This window comes from Dendrobium catenatum, unplaced genomic scaffold, assembly GCF_001605985.2.
Source record: "Dendrobium catenatum unplaced genomic scaffold, ASM160598v2 fragScaff_scaffold_650, whole genome shotgun sequence".
Lineage (NCBI taxonomy): Eukaryota > Viridiplantae > Streptophyta > Magnoliopsida > Asparagales > Orchidaceae > Dendrobium > Dendrobium catenatum.
In genome coordinates this window covers 171,834-181,688 of record NW_021319112.1, presented here as the reverse complement: position 1 = coordinate 181,688, position 9,855 = coordinate 171,834, and positions in this window count along the sequence as shown.

Here is a 9,855-nt window from a genome sequence, read left to right as displayed (position 1 = left end):
TCCTACAGAATCAGAATTAGAATATCTAATAATCTCAAAAGAGGTGTTATGCCTAGGATACTAGATTTCTAAGTTTTGGGTCCTTAAGAGATATTTAAAAAAAATTTTAACTGCAGTCAAGTGGGATTCTTTAGAATCAGTTTAAAATCTAATACAAAGAAAAACACTAAACATTATATCAGGTCAGCTAGTAGTTAGGTAAAGTAGTGATCTAATCATTTATATATACTTCTTTTGATCAACAAATTTTCTATTTGGGTCCTTATCCAACTGAACACTGAAGGTCATGGGAGTATTTATTGGCTTAGCTTTATATATTTTATATTTCTTCAAGATGTCCTTAATGTACTTCGATTGATTTAGAAAGGTTCTATCTTCTAATTATCTTATGCTAAACCTCAAAAAGTATGACAACTCTCCCATCATACTCATCTCAAACTCCTTACTCATTATTTTAGAAAAAACAACACAAAGCCTTTTATCATAAGATCCAGAAAGTATATCATCAATGTAGATCTAAACAATGAGTAACTCATCTCCTACTTTTCTCAAAAAAAGGGTGGTGTCTACACTCCCCTTATCAAACTCTCTCTCTAGTAAGAATGTGCTAAGCCTCTCATACCAAGCACTGGGTGTCTATTTTAATCCATATAAGGCCTTTTTTAATTTATAAACATGATTTGGAAATTAGAAACTCTCAAAAACATGGGGTTGCTCTATAAACATATCCTCTTTTATCACCCCATTTAAAAAGGCACTCTTCATGTCAATTTGGAATAGCTTAAATTCCTTATAATATGCAAAGGCCAGTAGCACTCTAATGGCTTCCAATCTAGCTACAGGGGTAAATGTCTCCTCAAAATTAATCCCTTCTATTTGGTTATACCCCTTAGCCACCAATCTCGCCTTAATCCTAACCACCACAATAAAATCATTTATCTTATTCGTAATGACCCACTTAGTTCTAACTACATTTTATCCCTTTGGTCTTTCTATAAGCTCCCAAATATCATTTCTAATAAATTGGTTTAATTCCTCTTGCCTTGCTAAAATCTAAAACTCATCAGACAGGGCTTAATTAATGGTGGTGGGTTCAGTCATTATTATAAATGCAGAGTGATTCACTTCCTTCCTAAGTCCATGCCTAGTTCTAACACCTTCAGAAGGGTCTCCTAAGATCAGTTCTTTAGGATGACTCAATGAATATCTCCAATCTCTAGGCAAAGTGTGTCTAGGTTCTACCCTTTCCTACAGATTTGTATTTTCTACTCCTTGGGTAATATCACCTACTCCTTCAGTATTTTGGGGCTATACCCTCTTCTCCAAAATTTCAACTCATTGGGTAATCTCTCCAACTTCATCTTCATCCTCAACTCTAGACTTCTTAGGATCAGATTCATCAAACACTACATGAGTAGTCTCCTCCACAACTATTATTCTCTTGTTAAACACACTAAAGGATTTCCCCATATTTTAATATCCTAAGAACTCTCCTTTATCAGATTTTAGATTAAATTTTCCTAAGGGTTACTTCCCATTATTAAGAATGAAAACCTTACAACGAAAGACATGGAGGTGCGGAAGGTTAGGTGTCCTACCCTTAATGATCTCATAAGGTGTCTTATATATTTTAGCTCTAACATTCACCCTATTCAACATATAACAAGTTGTATTTACCACTTCAGCCTAAAAGTATTTTAGAAGTGAATACTCAGTAAGCATAACTCTAGCAGCCTCAACTAAGGTCTTATTCTTCCTTTCAATTATCCCATTTTACTGAGAGGTCTTAGGAGTTATGATTAATCCCTTTATCCTCACAAAAGTCTCTAAATCTCTCACTTTTAAATTATCCACCATGGTCACTATGGATGGTCAAGATCTCACAACCTAGCTTTTTTTTGAATCCAAGTGAAGAAGGATCTAAATTCATCAAAAGACTCACTCTTATGTGACCAAAATTTAATCCAAGTGAACCTTGAGTAGTCATCGACAATCACAAATCCATGGACTTTTTTCCCTAAGCTGGCAGTGCTAATGGGTCTAAACAAATCCATGTGAAAGACTTTTAAAGGTCTAGAGGTGCTAATATCCTTAATGGGATGGAAAGAGGATTAGACTTACTTTCCTAGTTGGTAGACATCACACAAGTGGTCTTTAGTGAACTTAAGTTTTGGGACACCTCTAACTAGGTCTTTTTAGGTCACTCTTCTAATGGTTTTCATACTAGCATGACATAACCTTCTATGTCACAACCAAGACTCATTAGTAATAGTTTTTAAGCAAAACGAAGCAACACATTTAATGTTATTTAAATCAAGCATATAAATGTTGTTAGTTTACTTTCCATGTAAAATAGTATTGTTATTCAAGCTAATAATGCATGTATTTTCCAAAAAATTTATGATAAAGCCCATATTATAAAATTGACTAATGCTAAGCAAGCTGTTTTTCAATCCATCTACAAGCAAAATATTTTCAATCAAAAGGTTCTTTGAGTTTTCGATTATTCCTGCGCCCACCACTTTCAAGGTGGTATTGTCTCCAAGAGTGACCTTGCCTCCAACCCTGGCCTCTAACGAAACAAATTGATTAACACCTCTAGTCATGTGTCATGAGCATCCACTGTCTAAATATAACATGCTCTCATGAGATATTTTGTCATAGTGCTCCTACAAAATCATCAAACATCAGATTTAGTAACCCAAACAAGTTTGGGTCCCTTCTTATGGAAAGAAGAATACAATGCATGTGTGTTATGCTATGAATTATGTAATTTGGGTATCCACACCTAATGTGTACTATGGTTAACAATGCAAATATGTGAAATATATCCTAGCATGCCATATAAAAAATATCTAACACTAAGAAAGATGTTTACTAATCTATTCGGGTTATCGTGCTTATTCCTATGTTTCAAAACATTTGGTTTTAGATCAGGATTAAAAAACTATTCATGTGTGGGTGGAGTCCTATTTTGTTCACGGGCTTTCAATTCAACTTTAAAAAATGAGTTAGCATTTTCTAAAATAGTATTCTCAACTTTAAAATAGTGCTCCCTACCTTCAGATTCACCAATATATGTTTTAAAATACTTTTCAAGTGAGTTGTGGGATGCTTTCAATGAATCATACTTAGGCCTGTCAATATTGGACCCGACCCGAAAACTCGACCCGAACCCGACCCGAAAATTTTGGGTTTGGGTTGACCCAAACCTAAAGCGGGTTGGGTTAGTGTCCGGAAAATCGACCCGTTTGCAAAATCGGGTTGGGTTCGGGTTGACCTGGAAACTCGAAATTGACCCGGAATTGGTTCTGCCCGAGTTTGCCCGGCTGCCCTGCTCTGCCCCGCTCTGCCCGACACTGCCCGACTCTGCCCGGCTGTCCAGCGCCCCGGCTACCCGAGCTGCCCGCCTGCCCGATAGCCTGCATCGAGGCATCGAGCCCCGCGCCGAATGGGCCACGCATGAGTCGGCGTGACCGCTCCATCCGCTCGCGACTCGCGAGTCACGTTGCATCGGACCCGCTGTCAGTTGCCGGCACTGCTGCCGCTGCACCGCTGTCGCCGCTGCTGCATTGCTGCCAGCCTGCCTCTACACTGCGCGGGAACTCAAAAAATCAAATAAAATTGGGTCGGGTCGGGTTGACCCGAACCCGAAGCGGGTCGGGTCCGGGTCTCGAAAATCGACCCGTTTGTGAAAACGGGTCAGGTTGACCCGAACCCAAATAGTGCCGGGTCAATTCTGGGTTCGACCCGTGACCCAAAATTGGCAGGTCTAATCATACTCAATGACTAACTCAGAATACTTTTTATTTAACTCATCAAAATCATCAATTAATGACATGTAATTTCTATCAAGTGTAGAGTGATCTTTAAGTAAAATTTCATGCACTTTTTGCAATTTTTAAAATTCAATTTTCATGCTTGTATGCAATTTTTTAAGTTTCCTATAAGATGCATGAATTTTCTTGTAAACTTCAAGTAATTGATTGTAGGTTAGTTTACATACAGCTTCTTAGTTAGACTGATCAAGATGATTGTCTGCCATAAAATACAAATTTATTGCCTCATTTTCAGCTTTAATCTCAGAGTCTGATGTAGAATCTGACCAGAAAGCCTTTTGGAACCGCTTCTTATCCTTATTGAACTTAGGTTTCTCCTCACCCTTCTCCTTGCTTGGGTGAGCCTTTAGTGTAGGACAATCAAATTTAACATGTCCCGGCTTCCTACATTCAAAATAAATCATATCAATAGAACTTTTAAAATTTTTCCTACCCTTACCTTTATTCCACTTCTGATGGTACATTTGCTTCTTCCTTAATTTTTTTTTAAATTACTTAGTGATTAAGGCAACTTCCATCACTTTCAAACCCAAAAGAATCAGTATCCGTATCGTTAGCCTTCAGTGCCACAGTCTTTTACTTCTTTTTCTCACCTACATCAAGTTATCTTTGGTTCACACCTTGCTCATAAGCAATGAGTGATCCAACTAAGTTATCAATAGAATAAGTATTCAAATTCTTAGATTCAGTTATTGCAGTAATCTTACCATCAAAGGAAGAAGGCAAGCATCTCAATATTTTATTAACTTTTTTATATTTAGTGAGTTCTCTTCCTAAGACATGTAGTGAGATGATGATTTTAGTAAACCTAATGTATATGTCAAATATCGATTCAATAGGTTTTCTAAAAAAAAGTTTGTAGTCATGTAATAAGATATTCAAACTAGATTGCTTAACTTCATTTACGATTTCATAAGTGATACTTAATTTATCCCAGATTTCTTTACTAGTAGTATAAGTTGAAACACATGTAATCTTCATATTTCAAAGCACAAAAAAATAGTTGAAGCATTTTACATTAAGCTGTGCTAATTCCCTATCATCAAATATCCATTCAGTAAAAGGAAGTTCAGTTTTTATGCCATTAATTTTATGCGATGGAGATGAATAACCTTCTTTAACAAGCATTCACATGTGATAATCAATTGATTGTAAAAATATGGACATGTGAGTTTTCCAAAAATCAAAATGTTATTATCAAACAAAGGTGGTCGGGCAATAGAATACCCTTCCATTGTATTACGATTACCAAAGTTAGCCATGGATCAAAATTCAAATGTATTAAAAAACTAGATTTTATGAATCCCACTCTGATACCACTTGAAAGTTTGTTATGGATGTTAAGACCTTAAGAACTAGCCCGAGGCTAACCAAGAGGAAGGGGGTGAATTGATATTTTAAAAAAATTCTTAAACAGAATTCACGATCTTAAACCAAACCAATAATCACCATAAAAAATATTGAAGTGTAGAAATTAAATGCGGAAAAGCAATAAGAAAGAACACACAAAATTTTATAGTGATTTGATCAACTTGACCTATGTCCACTCCCCATAGCCTCTCCTCCGAGTATTGCACTAAACTCAGTGACTCTCCTTTAGCTCCCACAGTAAGGCAAAGAAGCCTGTACAAACCTCCTTTCCACCAACTTTGGTGAGAAAGAGAACCCAACTCCTTTCATTTCCTCCAGAAGCAGACAGAGACCCTGACTTTTTTTGTTTCCTTCTAAAGTAGGCAGAGAACCTCAATTAATTACTAAAGTAGACCTATCTTGAACCTCCAAGGAATCAGGGATGGCGACTGGAGAAGATGACTCAGATCCTTTCTTGGAGCAACCTTTGTGAAACCCCTCACAAGATCCTCTCTCTCTCTCTCTCTCTCCATTACTATCCCTCTCCTCTTGGCTCTCTCAGATTAAGATAGTAGTAAAAGATCACATCTTGAGTTTATAAGAGATCTTATAAAGAAGGGCTTCAAATTTGACCTAAATTATAATTAATCGACAAAGATTGTCCAAGACGATCGATGGATCGACCTGTACGATCAATACAAATCCAGTTCAATCAGCTAGAATGATCTCCTAGAGGCTGGATGATTAGAAGGTTCTTTTATTCTAATCATCCAGAATGATGGGACATCATCCTATACAAATAGTATAAATCATCGAATATCATCTAGATAATCACTCTATTATGATAGACTTTACCTATCTGGATGATGAAAAAATAACTGACCGTCCAAGACAATTTTATGATCATCCTGGATGATTAGTTCAAGACATTGAATATCGTCCAGATAGTTGCTCTGTTCGGCCAAACTTTATATATATGTATGATAGAAAAAATAATTGATCGTCTAGGATGATTTGGGATCATCCAGGACGATTAGTATAAATCAATACATATAGTCCAAAATATTATTCTGGTTGTCCAGTAAGAAACTAAGGTTTATTTAATTGATCGTCCCGGATGATCATATGATCATCCTGAATGATATGATTGATTAATCAAACTTTAATTGCTTTCCTTAATCTTTTGACTAATTTATACATAATTATAATGCATCATCCAGGACGATGTCCTAGATGATGTCCAAAAATAATAACATGCCTAAAAGAGTTAGGGGATGATTCTTTTTTATTTGAGCCTATCATTCAAGATGATGCTAATATAATCTAAGACGATTTGCTTGATTACGGATGCTTTAACTAGGATGCCCTAATTAGGGTTTCTATTTTTAACTAATCATTTAGGATGATTTTGGATCGTCTTGGATGATATGATCAAAAAATAAAAAACTCTAAAAATAGATAGAATTTTCTCCTTGAGTGTGTGTGTGCAAGGTTACTTAGCATCATAAACCACTTTGTTATATTTGACTCAATAAAAGGTAAAAACACTTAATGAAAGTTTACAGGCTGACTTAGTCTTAATCTACCAATCTTTAGCTGGCTTGATTACAATTGACATTGTGGACCTGAAATGTTTGAAGGCAGGATAATTATAGAAAAATAGAAGTGCTAGAATTATTTTCTATCATCAAAATAATAATTTCTGATCCAAATTTGCAACATTGGCATGTTAATATTATGAATTATATTATTAATGATGTTATTTCCACCTACTTATTTTTAACCAAAGGCATAAATTTCTATATTATGCTAAATTCAGTATTTGGGATGATTAATAGTTGTTTAGGAAATGTAAAGATCAAATTATTAGGTGATGTGTCCCTGAAAATGAGATTGCACCTGTCATTAGGTAATGTCATGACTCCAAATATGGAGGACATTTTAGAGGATTTGGAATAGCATCTAAGATCCTTTAATCTAAAATTTATTAGCCTAACCTATTTAAAATTGAAAATGAATATATTAAAAGATGAAATTAGTGTCAGATGGTAGGTAACATGATTAGAGAAAATGAAATGTCCATTAACATTATGTTAGAAGTAGAGGTTTTGGATGTTTAGGGATTAAACTTCATGAGACTTTTGTGTAATCGTATGGTAGTTAATATATTCTAATAATATATTTCTAAGTGGATTGACAGAGTGGCAACCCCCAAAATGGATGCTCAATTGGTTATTAAAATTTTAAAGAATAATGTTGTATAGATTTAGAATACCTTAAGTTATTATTAATGCCAGGGGAAGTCAATTTTGTAATGTGAGAGTGGAGGCTTTAATTTTAAAGTACGGTGCTTAAATATAAAGTTGCAATTGCTTATCATCCCTAAACTAATTCTCAAGATAAAATAAGTAATAGGAGATTAAGATTATCTTAGAACAAATTGAGTCCAAATAGGAAGGTTTTGGATTTGAAATTAGATGATGCACTTTGGGCTTATAGAACTACATTTAAGAAATTTATTGGAATGTCTCCTTATATGTTGAATTTTGGAAATGCTTGTTATTTACGATTATAATTTAACATAAAGTATTTGGGTAGTGAAACAATTGAATTAAAACCTTAATGATATTAAGGAGAAAAACTAATATAGTTAAATGAGAAAGAGAATTTAGAAATGAGGCTTATAATAATGCAAAATTTTATAAGGAATAAATTAAGAAGTGGCAAGATCCAGTTGCTTAAGACCATTAATTATTGTAAGAGTGTATCCTTATGAGGTTGTTAATATCCAGGATCATAAATCTACCCAAATTTTTAAAGTCAGTGGTTAGAGATTGAAATGCTATCTAGGCGGAAATGTTGATTACCTTAGAAGTTTTTTAGAGATGGCTCATCTTGAATAAGATTTTAAATAGTCTAGTTGAAAACTTTAAACTTAGTATTATTTGAGAGGCAATCCAATTGATCACCCTTTATTAGATGTTAAGAGTTTTATGATTGTTGTTTGCTATTAGGAGTTGTGTGATTGGCATTCTTTAATGAGATTAAAAAACCTATGGTTATATGTGAGCTTAGTTATATTTTTATGTGTTGTAGTCTTAATTTGGGTATAGGAGTGTAATTTGGAAAATTCAACCTAGCGCCACAAAAAGCCAGAGGAATCTAATTTCATAGTACCAAATCACCTTTTGGAGGGGCAAACTGTCATACATGCAATGCCGGAATAATATGTTCTCCAATCATTTTGATTGATTTAGTGTTGTAATGACGCCCATGCAACATCACAGTGCTTAGTCAAATCATTAATAGGGTTGATGAAGCACCATAGGGGCAGTTGATTCGAGTGTCATAGTGTCGCCATGCATTGAGTGTTATGGTTGTCTCATGGTTAAAAAATCCTACAATTTCAGTTCCTTAAGTGAGCACCGCAATGCTACCTATTCCAAACACTACAGTGCTATTACCCATGTTAACCAATTCAACTTAGCACCACAATACTACTCAAGACAACACCACGATGATGGTTAGTTTATAATAGGAGTTTGGGATAAATTTAACATCAGCTCCTTTCCTTCTTAGTTCTTAGAATTTTTTGGTATTCATATTTTAGGTTTCCTATTTAATTTCCTTTGTTAGAATGGACAAAGAATCTTTATTTGTAGGAAGAGGTTTTGCTCAAATTCATATAATGCTCGTAGGTTCGTGAGTGTTACCATTGAGGAGTGGTACAATAACTTAGTGGGTAAGTCCAGTTATCATCATCCAGCCCAATGTCAAGTTACTGCGCATAATTTGGATTTTTCCTTATCATCCAACCCAATCCAGCCAATTCTTATATCATTTGAGAATTCTTTGCTAACTCGAAGGAGCCCCAAAACAAATATATTATGTGCATGGTAAGTGGGTTCCCTCCACTGCTGTGTTTATAAATCAAGTTTAACAAAACCTTAATTTTAAATTTAATGGTGATGAACACCAAAAATTTTTGTACTATATCAATAGACTACAAAGGAATAATTAGGTTCCTAACTTGCAAATATTTAAAAGCCCATTGAAAGAGATGAGAGGATAAAATTATAAACTTTTTTTAATTCACCCTCACCCAAGAATCCAAAGCCTAACATTACTTGATTTATGGCAAGCTTATGCTAAGCAGAAATATTAGTATGATGATTAAGGATAGGGTAATTTTAAATTACTACAATAAAAAAGAAATTACTATGATTTTTTTTTTTAAAAAAAATAAGCTTCCAATCAATCTAGTATATGCTTAAGGGGTCTATTTCAGTGGGTTTAGGTCATTCTATGCTTATTTATAAATTGTGTGAATTAGCTGGGGTAGTAGGAAAGCAAGGGGAGGAGTAAGTTATGTATGCTTCTGCACTAACTAGATCAAAGATCTTTTCTTTCAATTCACCTTGTCAGAATGAGGATAGGGATCTATCCAACCAAACGTACCCATGTAGTAGTGGTGTAGAGATCATAGGAAGCTAGAAGATCAGGTGGCAAACCTCTAAGATAGAGTTGATTGGATAATGATTTCTATGGATTACTTCCGGCAATTGGCTATTAAGAGTGCTTCAAGCCATAATGAAGATGATTCGTAGGTAGGAGGGTACAAGTCATCTCAAATAAGTGTCAATATTTGTGTTGGGCTACAACATTT